The 21,641-nt window shown below is 37.4% G+C and overlaps 1 protein-coding gene across 3 annotated transcripts in view; it reads left to right on the top strand.

Moving 5' to 3' along the window:
• B3GALT1 (beta-1,3-galactosyltransferase 1) overlaps positions 1-21,641 on the top strand; it is a 174,344-nt gene that overhangs the window by 122,790 nt on the left and 29,913 nt on the right. For 2 of the 3 annotated variants that reach the window (XM_036386403.2, XM_036386399.2), the window contains exon 3: positions 125-228. The gene's annotated coding sequence lies outside the window, so the exon portion shown is untranslated. Of the gene's footprint in view, positions 1-124; positions 229-373; positions 426-21,641 lie in introns of all 3 variants that reach the window. The other variant, XM_036386402.2, reaches the window with a different exon arrangement.

Here is a 21,641-nt window from a genome sequence, read left to right as displayed (position 1 = left end):
TCAAAATAAATCACTCTCCTTGTACTCTGTAGAAGGCAACAGACATGGATTTTGTGGTTAATATATGTCTGAATGGTTTTTTCAACAAAATATACAACTGTCAGCAAATTTCCTCTGATTTCAGATGGTACACGTGGAAATAATACCATAAAGGCTCATTATTTTAAACAACTATTGATTATACCCCGGGGATTTTCACCAATTCCACTTGATACTGCTTTTAAAATGGTAAGTACCTTCATAATTTTATGATTTATAGACTGCCTCGATTTTATAGATAATACAACAGTAAAAACGCACACTAATGTATAATGTCATTTGATTATATAGCTTTTATTAAACAGTGTTGACTGACTTTTTTATTCTTCAACAGTTCTTTGGCCTGTTAATGATTAAAGATTTGGATTTCACTCTTTACACTAAATGTAAGTGTTTAACAGGAAAAGAAAACCTAAGAAAGCACTCCCTCCCTTTACAATCCAATATGGAACATAAAATATAAAGGCTGAAATGAATTTAAGGAAGTTCTGCATAGTACAAATACAAAAGCTACTACTAAAACCCATTTGTTCTACAGAAAACTATAAGCAAAGGCTATTTCCGTTATTATCCCATATTTAAGGCAGTGTGGTACACGAGGTCAGTCAAAGGTCAAGAAGGGAGGTTGCTGTTACTCTATAAAAGGGCTCACACTTTAATTATAAGTACCTCTGTTCATGGTATCCTTCACTTTCACACTAATGTGGTACCTTGAATACCTACATGCCTTAAATACTTTGGTTTATGCATTTACCACTTCATTATTGCTATCACAATAAAAGGGAACAGTTACATTTTCTTTGCACTACAAAGCTCTTTTAACTGACACTGAATTTATACAGATAGAATACTCAATACTAGCATACAGAATACAGTGGACAGGAAAACACACAACACTGGTGATAAGTTCCTAGGTGATAGGAACTATTTCTAATTTCCTTTTTTTTAGTGCCATACATTATTTTACTAAAAATTCAGTAGCACAACTGCCTGAAAGAATTTTTTCTTTCAGTCAAAAGCAATAAACTACATAACCTCTTGAGATACAGAAGTGGTTATATTATAAGAAAACTTGAAAAGATGTAGTAAGAATTTAGGTTGGAAATGTTTTTCCAAGTTGAAAAATAGAAACAAATTATGATAATAAGACTATAGAAATTTCATATTGCAGATCCATTATCATGATGTAGGTGACTGAAAAATGAGGACTGCAATTATTTTAATCTTTATGTGTATTTAAATACATAAAAGTCAATTCTTCCTTTCTGTGGCAGAGTTTGAAATACTTACAAATGAAAGCAAAGAACTAAACTGCTGCTACTAACCATACAGAAAAAAAAATTAAGTCTGTATACCTGTGGTCTTTAAAAAGCATTAAAAATTAAGCATTTGCATAAAGATAAAGAAAGAAAACACATGCAAAAACATTTATCTTTTAGACATCTGCATGCTACTTATCTCAATCTCTTCCATAAATAGGAACTAATTATGGAGAGCTTGAAACCAAGACAATGCCCTACAAAGAGGCAACCTTTTGTAAATATACCCAAAATGGTGTGAGTAAATCTGTATCATACAGATTCATATTTAACACATAGATCTTTTTGGTCTAATCTTCCTCCTTTTACAAGCAACAGTAAAACTTCTACTAATTCCATTAAAAGCAGAATGAGCCTTGATGTATTCTTTCTCTAGTAAAATTACCTGCACTGCAGAGTACCAATATTAACTGTGAATGGTAGAATTGTAAAGGCTCTAGTGAAAAAAAGCATTCAGACCTCTAAATTAATGCCTGAGCTCTGACTTTTAAGTGAAGACAGAGATCAGCAAGTCAGCTGCTGCTCATATTGCTTTCTTATTCATAATTGAAAAACCAGAGGCTTAGGGAGTACTTGGCAACCTAATCCATTCCTTCCCAGGAATTTTATATAAGGTTCCTTTTAATATAATTTTATTCTCCTGCTTTCTTCTCCTGCTATAAATATAATTTCAGAAACAAGTTTCATCCAAGGCTAAATTTCAAACCTCAAAACTGACACAATATAGGGGTCAGCAGTGAGGATGAAATTTCAAATATCCTGAATCAATTCTGCCAAGGTGGTGTTAAGGCTCCTCAGTTTCAAAGTGTACCTCAGCTGCTCTATTTGGACAGTAATGTTCCCCAGAGTCACGGCAGAAGTGCATAACAAGCTGTTTCTCAGAGCAAATAGCAACTCTTTATATATCAGCAAAAGAAGGCTGGCAAAGGACAAAATAGAAGACCTTTCAGCCACTCAGAGCTGCAAAGAACCCTTAGAAGGACTGCAACAGTCCTGAGTCAGAAAAAATATTTTCTTTGCAAGCTGGGAGGAAGAGGGGGTTGGATGGACCCAAGGAAGTCAGCCAAGTTAAAAGCTGCATGCTGGATTTCACAGAATTAAGCACAACCATGGCCTTTATTTTTAGACACCTGTGCTAAAGGAAGGGAGATTAAGATGCCTGAAATTATTATTCTTCACAGGCAGGGTCACTCAGAAATCTGATCTGTATTATTGCAGACACTTGTAAACACTGATTCACCAGGATACAGCACTGAGCTATAATTCACACTTAGTAGAGCAACCCAGCAGCCAAAAACCGTGTCCCATTAGAACAGTATATGAAGTGACAATTTGCTGTGCTGCTATACAAAAATCATAATGGGAAGAAATACCTTCAGGATTGCCCTAAAATACCATCTGTCCACAGAAAAAGGCAAAATACATGGATTTAAATACAATATTTTGCCAGCCAGTAGCAGCAGTAAGCATTATCCCTTCCCCCTACCCTTTACCTTAAAAGGGACTATTCTAAATCACTTCAGTTTGGCATATACGTTTTCTCTGACAAAAATAAACCAAAGCAAGTGAATATGTAACAATGTGAAAAAAAGGAGAGCCCAGGGTGGAAAAAACAACCCAGTGCACATGTTCTGTTTGCCATACACTGCTACCCTGAAGTGCAGAATATTTGCACAAATATAGGGAACTCTGAATGGCAGCAAGAGGCATTTGCAGCCTAGATCAGTCCTAGTGTGTGCCTTCAGAGACCGATTTTACACCAGCTGGTCTTTAACCTAAATAGCATTTACATGAGTTTCAAATAAATCACTCATTCTTAGTCCTAACTTCCTGACTCAGTGCAACAGCACTATCATGTCAGTCCACCTTAAAGCAAGGGCAAAATGAATTATGTAACTAAGTCTAAGTGGATGCACTGGGCCTGGTAAAGGAGGAATGCAGATGAACATTTAAAGCTAAAGCTTTAAAATTAGATCACAGAAAATGCATTTAAATAGTTACAACAGCAATTATTTAATTTCAAACTACTCAACACTATGAGACCACAACCTGAAAATTTATTCTATGACTTTAGATTTGTAGACAGCTGCTAAACTACCAGATTTCAGCTTTCATTGGTTAACTGATCAGAACATGCTTTTCATTCATTCTTGGTTTTAAACTTTTTTCCTAATGCAGAAAATCTGCATAATACCAAAAACTGAGACTCAGAGATGGAACTTGATCTCAAAATAGCAGGGCTTGTTGCAGTTTTTGGTATTTTTCTAGTATTTAATTAACTAAAAACTTCACTTCAGAACTATAGTTCACTGACAAATAGCTTCATTACACGGTGATTGTCTGTGGTGTTTCACGTTCTTCCAGAACGCTGATTTCAAAAACATACAAACCTTGGAGGGGGGGAGTAGCAAGAAGGAAACAAACTGAAATAACCTTAGCTTACATTAGGAAAAGGAAAATTCCCTGTTCAAGTTCAAACTAAATGGCATCTTGGAGGTGAGAACAGAACAGTAACCACATCAAGCAACTTGTGTGAATGATGACATGGAGAACCTGGCAAAGAAAAAGAGGAGAACCCTCAAGGCAAGAGATGCAACAAACCAGCTACCTGCATGGATTCAAAGAAAAAATGGGAAATGTTGACAATGTGTTTACATAGCCTTTTGAAAGACAGGAAAATAAATTGGAAGGGTTAAATAGGATTTATTAGTCTTTAGAGGGATAAGTCTTTTTCTCCCTTTTCAACTTGTGCACCATCACATTCAACATTATCAGCAAGTCATTCTGTACCTTCTCAAAGTTATAAACAGCAGTCCAGATGCCACAAGCATGGCAAAAGAGATGGCAACCTTGGCTGTGCCTGGTCTCTATGCTACTGAGTAATCTATTGTAATCAAGGCATTAAAGAATAAACCCATTACAGTTTCATGGCAACTTGAGGAGATACACTAAAATTGCAGTTATGTATGTATATGGGGAGGGTTAGCCCTCTGCAAAGGGCCACAGGTCTGGCATGGAATTGCTCTTCCGCTTGGTAGGCAAACAACATGCACTGATCTTCAGCTCAATAAAATGGGGATGCCTCCACTGCAGAGCAAAGAGGTGACATTTCATTTCAGCCAAGTGTCAGATCTCCTAGAAAGAAACTATACTTCCTTTATTTATACAAGTTCAGAGGATGCTGATATCCATACTTGCAAAACAACCACTGAATGCTCTTCTATAGTAAGGAGAACTGTAGAAATGTTCAAGACAGAACCACAGATAGGCCCAGTTCTCCATAGAGTCAAGGCTGCATATTCATCCATGATAACCACTGGTGCCACACTGAAATACACCATGCTAATGGCCAGTCTGTTCCTTTCCTTGTTGTGCCCAAGCACTCATAGGTAATGTACAACTGCTGGGTAGCTTTTGATCTCTTCTGGTCAGGCCAGTACTGCAACCTATTTTGGATTAATTCTTTGTCTGTTGGCTTTGTCCCTTCCTTTCAGACACTGTTCAGGTTTTGGCTGGGACACAGTTTTCTTCATAGCAGTCTGTGTTTTGAATTTGTGGCCAGAGCAGTGTTGACAGCATAACGCCATCTCTCTTCATACATTACAATTTCATTGCATATATGTGGATGACTTTGACAATCAATTTGCAAAAAAAAAAAAAAAAAAAAAAAAAGAGGCTTAGGATCTAGAAGGTACATTTCCAAAGCTCAAAACAAGAGGTACACTCAATCCTTTTAATGAATAATAGGCTAAGTATACACACCACTTACAAGTGGATTTCAAAAGGTTCCACATTAAGAAATTTAGGAAACAGATGAGATGAAATTTTTAAAAAAACTACAAAAACAACCCTAGCAACACATCAAACAGTGATTACTCCTTGCTATTCATTTACATACAGCATTCTGTCAGCCAGTAGCAGTCATTAAGCATTACCCCTTTCCCCCGCCCTTCACCTTAGAAGGGACTATTCTATATCCCTATCTATTCATGTAAAAACTGATCAACAGCAGCTTTATGTCTTTGTTAGAATTACTGCTGCTCAAAAGTGGCAATTCTAGGACAGATTTTATTGTTTTGGCTACTAACAAAGTTCCTATCCTGCTGAATCTTTTATTTCTTCGTCCCATGTTGTAAAAAGCACCCTGATATCTCTGTAAAAGATACATCACAGCATAACTGCATCCTCTGCATTAAAGACAGGATAGTGAAATGTAGGATCAGCATTTCTCTGACAGTGCCTGCATGTCTTCTGGTTGCCAAGGTACAAAATAGATTCAAATTTCTGGGGTTTTCATATATGAAAACATCTTTTGGGGAAAATGTCCAAACAAACATTGTGGATGAGATATTTTCTTTGTTTACAGAACAGACACTACATCATGAGGATCAAACTTATCCACTTCATCTCTCACCAGTAATCTAAAAAACGCTGCATGTTTAGTAGTTGCCTGAGGATTTGCTTTCCTTATCTCTTCAATCTTGACAAAGGGACCATAAAATGTGCCAGGTAAAGGCAGCTTTCACAGTTACTAACCCAGACCACCTTATGTGGAAAAAAATCAAAAGCACAAGTTCATTCCACAGAAGCTGTAAAACAGTTTCCATACAAGATTATTTTGGCCCAAGTAAAGTGACACTAAAGAAAGATTATGTTAAAAAGCATTCAACTATGCATCACTCAGATATAAACTAGCTGACATTCCTTACAGGTGTATTGTGTATCCATCACACCCAGATGAATATCCTCAGGCTAAGATATATTGAACTACTAACTGCTTTCACTTAGGAGAACATGCATTGGCAATATATGATAAAGCATCTGAAGCAAAATAATGGAAGCAAAAATTGGACACATGACTAATTCACTTTTTACTTCATCTTGAATCCAATACCGTGGTGAAATTATTGCACAGGACTACAGCTGCTGTTACTTTTCAGCAAATAATGAGCATTCTTATTACCACCAGTAAATATTTCAAAATCCAAACACAGAAAATCAAATATTTCCTTACACACAATAAAAATCCTATTTAAAAAAAAATTCCAGAAAAAACAAAAGAATTTGAATCAATTCAACACTGACACTCAAAGACACATTTTACATGTAGTAATAACTGTACATCCTTGAACCTTTTCAGTTTTATAGATAAAAGTGGAACTGAATGTTTAATTGTATGCAGATGGTTATTTTTATTTCAGTAAAGCTAGCACAAAAATGGTCTAACAGAACTTGGGTCTTTAGTTCATTCCATAACTTCCTGTGCATTGCAAAGGCACAAGACCATAACTTATCAAGATTCCATGACGGGTATGAAATGAACCTTAATCAATGCTCTTAATGTCTCCTACTATGTAACCTCAAAGATGAAGTCTAAAGCCTAAGTATTTTGGACAGTGCTAGACAATGATCCTGAAACACAAGAATAAATTACATTACACTTACAGAACAATCTTGACGAAATACCATCAGAAGATATATCCTCTCCTAGAGTATCAACAAATGTTCCAGGAAATTGAAAAGTGTCTGTTTTTAAAAGAAGTTTGACAATTCAATTTTAATTCTTGGTGCATCTTGTGTCATTCTGAATGCACAGCGTATCACAGCATCTCTGGATGAAATAACCAAAGGGCAGAACAATGACAAACTCACAGCATTGCCCATGGAGAATCCTGCTTCAAACTCCCACCCAGGCAGCAAACATTGTACAGTAGCCAAGGATGGGCATTACCATTCACCAATAATACCCTCAGTTTCAAGTTCCCTTTATCTAATAATTAACTAATATGCCATGCACAAACATTGCTTATTCCCAGTTTGCTGTGAGAGTTATGTTGTTTCAATTCCTATTCCAAGCACAGAAGCTACCAAGTACCTCAGACCCCATGAGCCCTTCTTGGCATTATATGGAAATGGCTTAAGCACATATCCCAGGTCTAATAATTCCGAAGAAAACAGAATCTGACACATTAGTTTTAAAGTGACTGACTACCACTATAGAATTAAAATTGCATCAGGACATGATAGGCAATGAAGGAAAACATTTGCCATTACGGTGACTGAAGATGCTGGAGGTAGTGCTGAGACACTTTTGTGAGCAGTGAGATTAGGAATGGGGAGCCTTTAACATTTTTCATCTGTCTTGACTTGCCTGATTACCTGGATATAAAAATTTTGCTTCACTATTTTCTAATTTCAACCTTGCAATGCTACTTCATGTCTCCATAGAGCCAAAATTCCTGGTTTGCACAAATAGATTACTAATTGCTCAGAAAGGTGTTGAAACTTTAGGATCTCCATAGGCACCTTGACCCAAAAAGTTGAGTTGATATCACAAAAATCACTAATGGAACAGTGAGTCAGAACAAAAGTATTGATTAGAAACACTTGATAATGTTGTGGCTAACCATAATGTATGTATGTCCTACCCTAGGGCAGCTTCTGGCAGATGTGTGGTCATGTTTACTGGAAAGGTTTAATTTTTTCACATTTAGGCATATTTCTATTTTTGCAAACAGACTAGGAATAGACATGAAGGGAATTTCTTTTTAAATCTAAAGGAACATAAACCAACTAGAAGTGTAGAATACATTCAGAAGAATGTAATCTACAAGTCATTTAAATGCACACTAGTCAATACCTGCAATGATATAATCATCTTTTCTTTTACTTCAGAGCTATGTCAACATTAGGTTTCATTTCACTGCAAATGCTAGCAGTTAAAATATCAGGTTTTGTACATACCATTAGAGAAAAGGTCTTTCTTCTCATTCTATATGTAGTGCCAAGGTATTAATTTGAAAGTTCTGTTTGCCTAAATAGGGTACCTGGAGTTTTATATTGTCATTATAATGTCATTCCATAGCACATCTATTGCACCTCTAGCTACATGTTAGTGCATAAGTAGGCCAGGCAAATCAGTGGTTCCAAGGATCAAACTTTGCCCACTGCATGAGAGGATTATGTCAGATGAGGTGCTAAGAATCAGCCATTATACATCCTTTCTATAAAAATTTAAACCACTGAGAGCTTCACTTTCAGTGTGTATTTCAGGAGCAACACAGCATTTAGAGTAATTAAACAAGCAAAAGACACCAACACAAGTGACTGGATGTTTAGGCTTCTCAGTGGGCTATAATTTTTGTGTATTTCCTACTTTTATCAGTCATCACATTTGTCTAAATGCACACAGATTAGAAATTTCATTATTCAAAAACCTGCACCTCTGAACCACAAAGGCATTTGCTTCTCTGTCAAAGAAAGCAGAAGGTATTTGAAAAAGACTATTAGCTGACTTAGCAAACATGACAAAGGCATGGTAAGGTTACAGGGTAGCTGGTCAAGAGTGTCTAACTCCATATTACAAGATGGACCACAATTCAAAGGTCTGGAAAAAAGGATAGAAGAGGCACTATTGTCTGGTTACTGGTTAATAGTATTATCTTTCTATATACCCAATCTGAATATATACCCATATATCTTTATTCTTAATGAATACAAAATATTTCTAAACTTAGTTTGGCATTTTCCTAGTGCAAATATTTCAGCACTGATTCAGCATTCCCCAAATTTTTCACCTCTGATACTTTCTATAGAACAACTGATTGACAGAACCCTCAGAATTTTAGTAATCCTATTACTAACAAAGCTGTAGCATTCATAGATTCTTAGTATTTTATAATCCCATTCAGGTATATAACTGCTGATTATTTTACTGTAATGAAGTTATGGACTGACAGATACTTCTGCAGATAGTAAGAATGAACAGTCTGAGCAAGATTTGCAACATGTTCAGACTTGGTATTTAGTAATGCTTAGCCTAAAAATAATCAACAAAATATTAATCCATATCTAAATGTCATTGGGAATTTCAGAGAAGCCTTTGTAGACCAAAAGCACAATCTGCTTTTTGCACCTGAAATCGCAGGCAGGGTTGGAAAAAAATAACACAAGAGTGTATTTTTCATCTTGCTGTGAAAGCACCAGCACATTTAAAACATCACTCTGTAACAGTAAATCAAAACCTCAGTAATGCTTGTTGAAACTGGCTTTTAAGATGGAGAGTGAACAAAAAGACCTTTTAAAATCAGTTTTAGGGAATATATAAATTGTTTGAACACTGCCATGGACAATCAGTTTTAACAGCATATGTCCAACAGCCTAGTTACTTGCTGTTCTGGGAGCCTGCCAAAGAAAGAGATCCATCTAGAAATTATGAGGGGGAAAAAAACCAAGAGAAACTGGGTAACAGCACATAACTTACACACACCTCTAGCTAGTCTAAAGCTTTTCATCCAGCATACATAATCATAAAATCAGTGCTCCTGACCAATCTTCATTTTAATAGAGAAATACTTCTTTTAAAAAGCCTGGAATTCCCTATTGACAAACAGTGCAGCAACACATAAGATTTATCCTACTGTGCATCTTTCCCCAGGAGCAGCTGAGAATTATTAATGATACAAGCATCACTGAACCACTGAATGATGTAAGACCACCTACATTTTGTAGATAGAGAAGAGCAGAGGCCATAAACCAAATCAGCAGGAAACCTTACAGCACAATTAATATCTCCTAAAATATACTCCTGTTTTAGCTTCTAGGAAATGTTTCACTGGAAGATAATATTTATTAAAGCAGCAGCTATCTCCATTTCTCAGATTATTATTTCTGACAGACACTGGTTACCAAGGGTTCAGTTCACTGTTAATAAAGACCTCTGGTGAGACCAGCTTGAGCAGCACTTATGCGAATTCTTTTGAAATAAAGCTGTGTCTGCCCTGAGAAAGCCTGGTCTGAGTGTGTGCTAACAAGCAGGGTTTTGGTTCAGCCACTAAGAGAAAATCTTCAATACCTAACAGCAGGTTTAACCTCAGCTGCTCAGCCCAGAGCCAGCAAACCCAGCATGGGGCAGCAGCCAGCTCCACTTCAGTGGCTCTCACAAGCCGCTCCCATCTGGTCGTACTCAGCACCTCTGCTGCTCCTCACACCACGAGCTGCAGCCTTGTGGCTTCTGCCCTGAAGCAGCCAAGTGAAGGAGCAGCCCCCGAGGGCAAAGGCAGACCAGGCCAGCAGGGCACCACAGGGCACAGCTCAGCCATACTCAGCCAGGCCTGCCCTGCCCCACTGGCTCATCCAGCACATCCGCCTGGGAATTCAGTTTGGTTCAGAAATGTACTTTTGCTTTTCCAAAGTGAAATGTGCTAGAGACACCCTAAATCCAGGCCTGTCTCCAAAATCTCATGATATCCCAGTGCCCTCCTGGCCAGTTAAAACTCCTGCACTCTGCAGAGAGATTTTATGGATAGGAAACAAAGGGAGGAGGAGTTTTGCAGCCCATGAGCTCTGTTGTCTAAGAACAGGGAGCTCTAATTTTTACTTTCAGGACTATTTATTCTTTTACATTTAGAATAGAAAGGATCAGATGAATACCTTTACTGCAAGGCCTCAAACAGGACATATAGGAGACCTGCAGCTTTCCTCTGGTGCAGTGTCTCCCACTGTTACCAGTGTGAGACAGACCATGAGCACCACTGTGAAGCGCTGAATTCAGTGAATGAGCCTGGTGATGGCAATCAGGGATGTCACACTGCACAGCAATAGACTGAACATTTCTTTTTTGGGAGCTGACTACACCCCTTTACTGAATCTACCTGTGTCTCAAAGCCAGGACTGCAATTAAAGCTGAGTCCTCCAAGTTCCTTGGGAAAGGAGAATTTATCAAGACATTTTAAAATTTATTTTGCTGTAATGTGTAACAGAAATCAGTTTGCCTCTCACAGGACCTAAGCATTTAGGACTCTCTTCTTCCTTGTTTTCCTTGGCTTTTTTGATGGACTTCCTTTTTTTTTTTGTCTTTTAATTTTCATCTACCTAAATTAAACATTTCCAGGAACAATAGCATGTCAAATTTTAAACTTCTACTTCCTTTAACATAATACTTCTAGTACTGTAACCTGTGTTTTTCCTACCAGACCTGATTTACACAACTCTTTTCACACTTCCTAGTAGTCAGCGGCTGCAGTCATCTAAAGACTGCATTGTAAATAACTGCAACAGCAGGAAAGGCATTGCCAGCAAAAAACATATAAGAATACTGAAGTGTTACTTAAAAATAACATAGTTTCTGGACAGATGTGCAAGAGCTTACTTTCATATTAGTCCATGTAAGCCTACATAATCTCCTGACAATCCGGAATCTAAAATAAATGCTTTGTGCATCACTGCATACTCATTTGACCAAAGGTTTGATAACATGCTTTGGTTCGATATGGATGACTGAAATTCTAAAGAAACTATGTGCAGCAACAAGCTTACAGAAACATACAATTTATGGTGAGATTTGACAAATGCTCTGTACTTTTCTGAGAGCTTTTGTACCACAGGGGATAGTGTGGTGAATACGAGTGGTAAAACGCCTGCTGATTTTAATAAAATTTAAGTCATACAAATGATGGCTGCACTGAATCTCCAACCCTTACGAGGTACTCGCCCCTCCAGGCACTGTCATTCCCCAGTATTCTCTGCACTTCCAGTTGTAAGAGTCCCATAAAATGAAATGCTCATATTTTTCATAAGTTATGCTTTCACCCATCCAGCTACTCAAGTCTGCATTAATTCTGTTTTTATGTAGCAGACAGTCCAACAGGAGTGACTTCTCAGTCTGCCTAATGCCTCCCCTTAAACCAAAGGTTTATTTACAACTGTCCAGTATCACACCCTTTAGAGGCCAAGCAGACTGCATAGAGGCACACCTCCTTAAAGAAGTGGAAAATATCTCAATAAATGAAAAAATTACTCTGAACTTCCAGGGAAGAGCAGACATTTCCCATCTGTTCACACTACTACTGTTGCTATTTATAGAAGCTACCTTGACATTAAGGACTTCTCAAGTGATACAGTCAGGTTTAGCAGAAGGATGTGGACTTTCTGCAGAGAGGAATCTGGCCCTAAGTTACAACACAGCTGAAATGAATCAGAGCTACACAATTCATATTTAACAGAACAATGAACAAGGTGCAATATTAATAATATTAAAGTTAGCAATATTAATAAAAAATCTTAATCACATTATTTTTCACAAACACCACCAAGAAACAAAATTCTAGGAAAATCATAGACATCTCTATACTATCTCTACATGTCTTATCCTCCCTGACTAGCATAAGTAATATGAATTACAAAATATCTGGCTGAATGCAGCAATAGTTCCTTTTTGCCATGACTGTCCAGTGTTAAAGCTGAATATAAAACATTTCATTACTTTAACACTTACTTTAGGCTTCAAAAACTAGTGCATTTCAAATAAACTTTTGGTGAAAGCTTTATTTCATGTCTCAGCAGTAACAAAGTCTATTATAATAACATGCATGAGATCTAGAGGTTCAGCAGAAAGATGATTGTATCCTTTATATCCACAGCAGGGAGATAGCTATTTCCTCTCCTGTCAGGATGATTTATTCAATAAATGAAGAAAATATGAATCTTGAATTGCATTATTTTTCTCCCCTGCATCTCAAGAAACAGCAGAAATCTTAGGAAATTAAGAACATGAACAAGTACATGAACAATAAAATATTGGGCTTTTTGGAACAATGAACTGAATCTCATGAACAAAGAATATTGCAAATATTCCATACTTGGGATGGTTAAATCAAGAAGGCCTCTCCTCTCTCTTCCCTATAACTTTTTGTTCCTTCCCCCATCTTTAGTTTTTACCCATCTTCCTTTTACAGAGAAGTTTATGAATTGTTCTGTATAGATAAGGATTCATGCAGTTTATATCCAAAGACAAACTCAATCTATTTTTGGTAAATTAATTAGCAGGAAAAGAAAATTATCTACTGGGAATTTTAAAAACTGAAGTTTAAGCAGGAGAGGTTTGAAAGAATGAAGTACCAGGTATAAAGAAGGAAAGAGTTTAAAAAAAATCAGGTCATTCTCTGTACAGTACCACCAATAGAACAGAGTCTATCTATGAGGTTCAACAACCTCATCCATAAGTTCAGAGCCAAAATTTTTGGTTTTCATTTCCATCTGATGCCTTATCTAAATCACCTTCTCCATCTCTTGAGTATATTTCCCTAAATTATAACAGGAGGAGTAGAAGTAAGGTAAAATTTAGCATGAAATCCTACATTTTCCTAGAAAGTTTAGTGGTCTTAATTTCAGAAAATGCAACTGCAGCAGGAAAGGATCAGAAAAGAAAAATGGAGTTTAGTCTCTGGCAGCACTATAGAGCCAATGGTACTGTGGTGACTAATAATGACACTGAATGCTTTCAGGAGGTTCTCATTCACTGTAAATTTTTGCAGCAGTACTGTAAAACAGCAAACAGTATCAGGAGAGGTCACAGTAACTACATGCTCTCTAATGAAGTTGTTTCATGGTATAAAACCAGGAAATCTAGCAAAGCAAAACTCACATAAAAGACTATGATTAACTCTTCTGAACTGTATTTTTTTAAAAAAAGAGACTTTGACAGCATCAGGAAACATGACACTAGTGAAATCCATAACACAGCCTGAGCAGATGTCATGACAAGATGAGAACAGAGCAAAGTAACCACAAACAGTGATAGTGGGTGAGGATGAACCAAGCATCACTAAGAATAAGGAACAATGAAAGAGTGAAATTGTTCTATTTTCTCATCCAAATTTCTCAACTGCTTCATTCAAAGCCCCTTCTAATAAGCAAGTAATACAGGAATATTTTAATGATACAATTTAGAATGAAGTCAACCATGTAATAAAAACCACAGGGCCACACTTAGATTATGTAGGTTCTATTAAAATGGGATGTGTTTACTTCCTGATTTTAAACAGAGCTCTTCTTGCATTACTCTAAACCAATGTAGATTTAAGATCTCCATAATCACATTTAGCAAGGCACTGTGTGCAAAGCAATACAAGCAGTTACTCAGTAGGGTTTACGACACATATAGGGTCACATCTGGTTGACTTTTTTTATTTGGTGTTTAGGTCAACTTTACAAACCTACATGTAAATATATTTAAATGCACATTCTCTACATTGTTTGAAGGGCAGCACATGTCCTCAATTTTCCCCTCTCTACATGTATATTTGTCTCATAATCTATGCCCAGTGCTCCTGTGAGGATAAACAGATGTGTGAATTCAGTTATCTTCCATCAGTTGTATTTCATCCTTGGTCATCAAATAAGAGGTTTCTAATCCCTACAACTAACAGCTCAATATTCTCCATTATCATTTATTATTACATGCAGGCAATGAACATGCATGTTTAGGTACTGAGCTGAAGCATGATCCTATAAGTTGTAAATACATTCCAGGGAGCTGTTAAAAGGAAATCAGAAAGGTGCATTACCCAATAAAGTGAGATCATAAAACCATACACTTTAGTCACTTCAAAGAAATGAATGTACTTCCCCAGACTCCTTTTGTAAAATCCCAATCATCCAAATAAATGATCTGTGAAATAAGCCTCTACCTAAATTAGTCTATAACCTTCAAGTCCTTCCGCCATCAAAATCTCAAGTCTTTAACATGACCACATTCCTCTCATAAAGTAATCTCTAAGTTTCATAGGTTCACTCCTCAAGGAATATATCACAAAGAACAGTACAATTTCCCCTCTATTTACTTTAGGTTTATGAAAAACATCACAGGAAGGTCCAAAGCACCATTCGACTGTGGAGAACTGGTTACTATTGCAAAATGCAGCAGTCTGATACTGCAGGCATCCTCTCAAGAACATGCTTCTCCTACCCAATGTGTAACTACTGATTTGGCTCATCCCCAAACTTATCAGAAGCTATGAAACTGCAATCAGTATCCCTCATAACTTACACCACTAAAGGCCCTGGTGTACAGTGTTCAGTGTGGAAAACATGAAGTGGAAGAAAGCACCACTTGCACACTACTTCTCACATGCCATTTCTTTATAACACCACACATTATTATTCCAGATACATATTCAACTTCTCATAAAAAATTCTTCTGTGGTTTACGAGGAGAGGAACCCCCACAGTGCTGGAATATGTAACTGAAATAGGAGCATTTTGATTTTATACCACAGACATAAGTCACTTGCTAATTGGATTCTTACATTTGGACATCAGCCTTTCATCTCATGCCTCAGTGCCCAGGAAACAGTTGCATTTGTTCTTGGCTCCCTAATTCTGCTATATATATCTGATAGTAAAACAGTCATTCATTCAGACTCACCTGATGCTTTAGATTTTCCCATCTGAAGTGGGGCTTGAGGACATGAAAGGTGTTTTGCCTGTAAAGTGTCCTTCTCCTCACCGTGTCCTTCAGGTGATGTTCACAGAAAAAGTAGGACATCAGTGATCATTGTGTCCCATGGCTCCAAGTGAGACAGGTAGAATGTGGATAAGCAAATCTACATGAGCAGATAAGGAAAAAAGTTAACTTCAATAAGTTTTTGCACAGTGAATAAATATTTATGCAAGAATCAGAAATTTCTAAAATTGGTTGGTTTAAAAACCACAGGGTAGAATCCCACAAGCAAAGACACCTATAGATGCATCCACAAAAGCCAGCACAGCTCCAAATTGTCCCAGCAAATCCAAACCCATTTCAAGCTGTTGTCAAGCATCAATGCAAGACCCACTTATATGATGGTACTCTGCAAAAAAAACCCACCTTTTTATCTGAAATAAGAAATATTTCTATATATATTTGAAATAACATATATATGTAATAACAGATATTTCTATAGCATAGGTTATAATAGTCTTTTATTATAACTTTCATATAACTTTGTTATAACTTTCAATAACTTTTTTATTATAACTTTTTTTTTTGAAGATTTCCAAATAAAGACAAACAAAACCCCTAACCTCATTTTACTTCAGCAACTGCTAAACTACTGGTATCATATTGTAAAGTCATTCCAGTTTATAAGGAACCTTTCAGTGACCTAACTGATAAATTAGATAATTAGAAAAGAATATATGAAAATCCTACACCAAAAAGAAAAATCAACAGTCTAAGGACTAAGAGCAGTAGAACCACCTCTGTACTCAACAGAAAATTCATAATCAATGCAAAAAACGTGTTCAATACTCTGTTCAGTTTCTAAGGGTTATAGTAATCGATTCTTTTGTCAATTCACATTTTCTGAATTATTTTCAGAATTTCTTCACTTTTCATACTAATTAGGAGATAACTAAGTGAATGCTTAGCATCCAATATTAGGTTTATTACCCCACTTTTTTTCCCTGTAATTTCTCAAAAAAGTGCCAGTTCTTCATTTCAGAGCCTAAATCACCTTTTTAATTTTCTCCAATCTAATTAGCATTTTCATTTTAGAATGTTCAGGTACTTGTTGGCACAAACCAAGAAAAGTTACAAAAGTAAATGTATGAGAATACATAGAAATAAAATGGTAAATTCAGACACACAAACAGCACAAATTTATCCAGTGATTAAAATAAAGCACTGCTCTTTTGCTTATCCAAACAGGCACAATTAATTAGGACTGCACCATTTTTTTTAAATTGCAGTTCTTCTTTGAGGTAAAAATTTCAAAATACATTTTGGCAAATAAACATGAACACTGAAGAAATCATGACCTAAATATTGATATCGCACAAACAGAAAAAAGACTACATTAATCAGATGAATTATTCATTCCACAAGTTATAGGAACTAGGATGATACATATCCAGGAGTTTCACTTTAATAATTTTTAGGCAAATTAAAATGCCAGTTTTTAGCATTTATATGTAGTTCCATGCATTGCTATGACTAACAAATCTTTATAACTTTAAAAGTAGTCACCAATCCTAAAAAGAGAATTTGCTAGCTGTTAGTGCCTCAAAATTAACAAGATAACGGGAGCAAACTCATTAATAATTTAGCAAATAATATATTGCTAAATATCAACTTTTACATAGAACCCATCTCTCTTTAAAAAAATGTGATATGGAAGGAAAAGTGCCTATCCTTAGTTATCAAGTCCCTGCAGCAAGTGAGTGCCTGAACTCGTTTATTTCTGATCTTAAAAGTCCCAGCTTTATCTCACTCATTGAGTTGCTTCATCTCTACCAGTCATGAGGTTCAAAAAACAAATAAAAAGCCACAGAGCTCCATTTCCAAAAGCTGGCCACAGCAACACTGCCTTTCCAACCAGCTGCAAGAGCCCAGCACACACCCCCATCCCAAGCCCAAGGTGGGATTGTTTGTTTGTTTGTTGTTCTGCCAAGCAGAACCCCCCAGGCAGAGTCACAGCCCAGGGCTCTTGCTCCATCCCATGTCCAGCCAGACTCTCTGTGCCAGGGCTGACAAGCTGAGAAGGTGGGGGGAAAAAAGGGAAGGATGCTTTCCTGCAGGAAGTTCATGGGTTGAGCATCGTTACTTCAGATTAATCTGACTTTTCCCTGCCCTAAAATAGCACTGAGGTCTATCTCCTCATCTGCTCTTCAGCACTGGCTCTGCCCAGCCCCTGTCCTCAGCCCTGGGCAGCTCTGCAAGAAGGGGAAGGCAGCAGTGCCATAAAACCTGTAGTTAGGAAAATCCCTGATCACAGACTTCCATTCAGAGATTATTTTTTTATATAGGAATAAAATTTGAAAATATAAACCTTCAGATCTCCTCCATTAATACACATGAATTACTTTAATGGGGCAACAAAAACTTACCAGCTGAAGTCCGGTCTAATAACTCCTACAGGATTTATGGGATTAAATTTGGTGTCTTTTTAGAGTCTCACTACCGTATAATTCTTTACTTTTAAGCCTCTTTCTCACCATGTTTCAGTCCCAGAAGTTCCCTCAAACCATGCAAATACATTTTTGAAGCATGGATTAGGTCTCTCATATTTAATAAAAAATCTACTTAAATTATTTTTCAGCTTTGTTCAAAGTGAATATTGTGAAGTCTTTCAATGAACTGAAGATATCTCTATTCTGTTCAAACAAATCTACTCCAATATTAACATTTTAAGGACTTATGTAAAATATTACCAGTACACATATTGTACATCCAGTGTTTGTCCCACAGCAGCAAAGCAGAGCAATCTTTTCGATCCCCTGCTGTATTGCAAGTCAGAATCATACTTCAGTTGCTTCACTCTGTTTTGTATAACATTATCCATAAAGCTTTCACCTTTTTTTTCCCCAGAATTACTAGTCAGTAGTAATTACTTAAATCTACAATCAATCAACCTGTCTCACACCACAGCTTCATCCCTACAGAAAGGGCTAAATAACTCAAAGGACCCTGAACCTCATCTGCATTCCCAAACTTGCATCACAAATTTGGAAGCCATTTCACAAAGCGACCTGCTTTATAAACCTCTATAATGTGATTTAACCCTGTGAGCTGGGGCTCACACTGTGCTGGTGACCAAACAAGGCCACTGGTGCAGCAGCACTCATCTGAGCCCCCAAGAAGGGGCCAGCACCTTCCTTGTCCCTGGAGGAGCCTGGCAGAGCTCCCAGCAGAGGGGCACCCAGGGGCTCACCGGTCACACACCTGAGAGGATGCAGAGGTTGCTCTGTCCCAGCCACCAGCTGAGCTTTTACTGCCAGCAGCTCTGCACTGGGGACACACCTGAACTCAAGGCAACACCATCAAGACCAAAACATCTCTTTCCCTCCCATCTCAGCATGCGTGGTGGGCCACCAGCCTCTCAAATTATCCCAGAATTTGCTTCTAAGTTCACTTTTTGACAGGCAGGCCACTCATATTTTGTATTTAGGCAGAATGGAACTACAGCATTAAATTATTTGTAATTAACATCACACCCTGGTTCTGGTTTTATGCCCAGTTCTGTAGGAGAGATCTTACACTCTAATCAATGTGCTTTAATGGGATTTTATTTTGAACTCCTTAATAGATCTTATTTGCTTTTATACATTATGTCCACTTTTTTCTGCCTACAGGGCCTATATTCTGCAACTTAAATATTTGGTTCTAATCCTATTAAAACAAACAAATCTATAAGCATTTAAAGGCTGGTTAAAAAAAGAAAACACCTCACATTTCTGGACTGCTAAAACCACTGCACAGCTATGCATTTTCTCTCCGTCTCTCAAAAAATTGATTTTTAGAGCTTTGCCATGAGCCTTTGCAGTGCTTAAGACAAATAGATTGTATTACTGAATCCAGCCCTCAGGAATCTTACTTCAAAATAAATCAAAACCAGAACCATTCTTTCCTTCAGGCCCACTAAAAACTTGTGTAGAAAAAATAATTAACAGCTTCACAAAAACAAAATAAGTTTCATGTGACTAGAGCAGTGTATAGAACACTAATAGCATGTTTCTATTGGCTAAATGGAAAATGAAGATAACATAAAATACTAATAACCCTTGTGTACAAGGACAGTCATCTCCAAGTAGGAAAATTAATTAATAAATTATTGCGCAAAGCTGTCATTTTTATGTAGCTGTCAACTGCTTCAGATTCATTTTTTCCAAGGTCTAGAAAATGAGGTCAAGATCAGTTTCTGCCAATTAATTCAGAGAAAACTGTTGTAAAAATCACAGACTTTCTGAAAAGCAAGCATTTCCTTTGGGCTCATTAATATTCTAGTTAGGGAAAAAAAAATTTCAAAGTTCAAAATAAAGGGTCACATCACTCAGCCACAGCAAACCATCATTATTTACATACTTAGAGAGAGCTCTCTCACTGCTACATAGACATACAAGTATGTTATATAGGTCACTATATATGACTATATATAGTCACTAAACCTGTGGGTTTAGTGACTTCTATTGTCCCACACCAACATGTATAGATAATTAATACAAATGAGCTAATCTTTTGCCCTTCTATAGTTGTACAGCCCACAAGCTGGGTGTCAGCACAGCTGGTTCTTCCCTCCCTTGCACTCCTGCCCACAGCTGTGCTCAGCACTGACCCCTCAGACAGAACTGGAGGCTGCCCAAGCTGCCCTGCAGCCACAGCTCCCCTGGCTGGGCCAGGCTCCCTGCCCCACCTCCTGCACACCTGAAAGCTCTTTGCACTCCTTTGTTCCAGGAGGCTGTGCTCCTCCCACGAGGTTATCAGTGGAGGCTAGAACTCATCATACATAACCACCCTGCTCACCTGCCACAGCCCCATGACCAAAACAAGATGTTTATGAGCATCTGCAAGAGGCAGCTGCATCAATTTCTGCCTGCCAGGAGAATCCCACTGGGGGCTTGAACCTGAACACTTGTGGAAAAAGATATAAACATTAGTATGGGAAGGAGAGACATAAAAGGCTTTAATACTTGGTGTTATGGGCATTGTACCTGATTTTAGGTTTTTGCTTATATTATCAACAGTACTCCAGGTTGCTCTTATTGCATAAAGAATATATTTTTCAGTTTCCTCTGCAAAATGCAGCTGAAAGAATGCAAGAGCATTCCCTGAAAACTGTAACTTTAAACCATGATTTCAATTTCCATTGTACAGGAAGCTGTGGCTGGTTTTATTGTTATTTCTTCACCTGTCCTCACCCATTCATATTCATTTCAACTTACAATTCTCAGCAAATCAGTCGAGGACCCTGACTTTGCCTATCTGCCTGCCAGATTTGGCATTGAGGTGGAGGGATCAGCTAAAAAAGCCAGTGAGATTCTGGTGTTATTAAGCAGTTTCCTAAAAAAGCTGCTCTTCACAGAAAGCATAACTATAGTGGTTTGGCCTATCTATCAGCTTGGGAATGAATATGGCCTCGGAGCAAACAAAGTTTGGCCCTCCTCAGCTTCAGCTATTCACATTTACCTCTAACTTCAGTTTTAACTTGAATCTTTGAAGCTCCTGATTTGTGTTAGCTGTGTTAGGTCAGATTTCCTGTCTCTGCTGTAAATGACATTCCATTTTCATCCAAGCAGGGGTTCCTGAGGTCCTCTTGACCCAATCAATTAGAGAACTTATTTTTCTTGTGGCCAAGCTACAAGAAAAAGCTACATTTTCCTTTCATCCATTTAACCAGCCTACATACACTATCAAGTGAACAGTAGAACCACAGCTTGGGCCATTTATTTGCTCTATGACTTTTCAAAAGGAACTAAGTTGCCTGTATAAAACTATAGTTCCCTAGGATGCATTCAGAAAGCTTCACACAGCTTCTGAGAGTGCAGGAAAAGCAACTGGACCCAAAGGGTGCTATGTTCCACTTTTGCACATGCAAAACCAGGTCAGTGCAACACACCCATCCACCACTGACTGTGAGGTCCTGCTCTGTGGTATTAATAGTAGTTACTTATGTAGAGGTGAGTCAGTGCAGTTTATCTGTCCAGTTTTTTTCTATGTGCAATATTCACTACTGCAGAAACACTACA

The sequence above is a fragment of the Molothrus ater genome, chromosome 7 (genome assembly GCF_012460135.2).
Source record: "Molothrus ater isolate BHLD 08-10-18 breed brown headed cowbird chromosome 7, BPBGC_Mater_1.1, whole genome shotgun sequence".
Classification (NCBI taxonomy): Eukaryota; Metazoa; Chordata; class Aves; order Passeriformes; family Icteridae; genus Molothrus; species Molothrus ater.
This window is presented reverse-complemented; position numbering and strand designations above follow the sequence as displayed.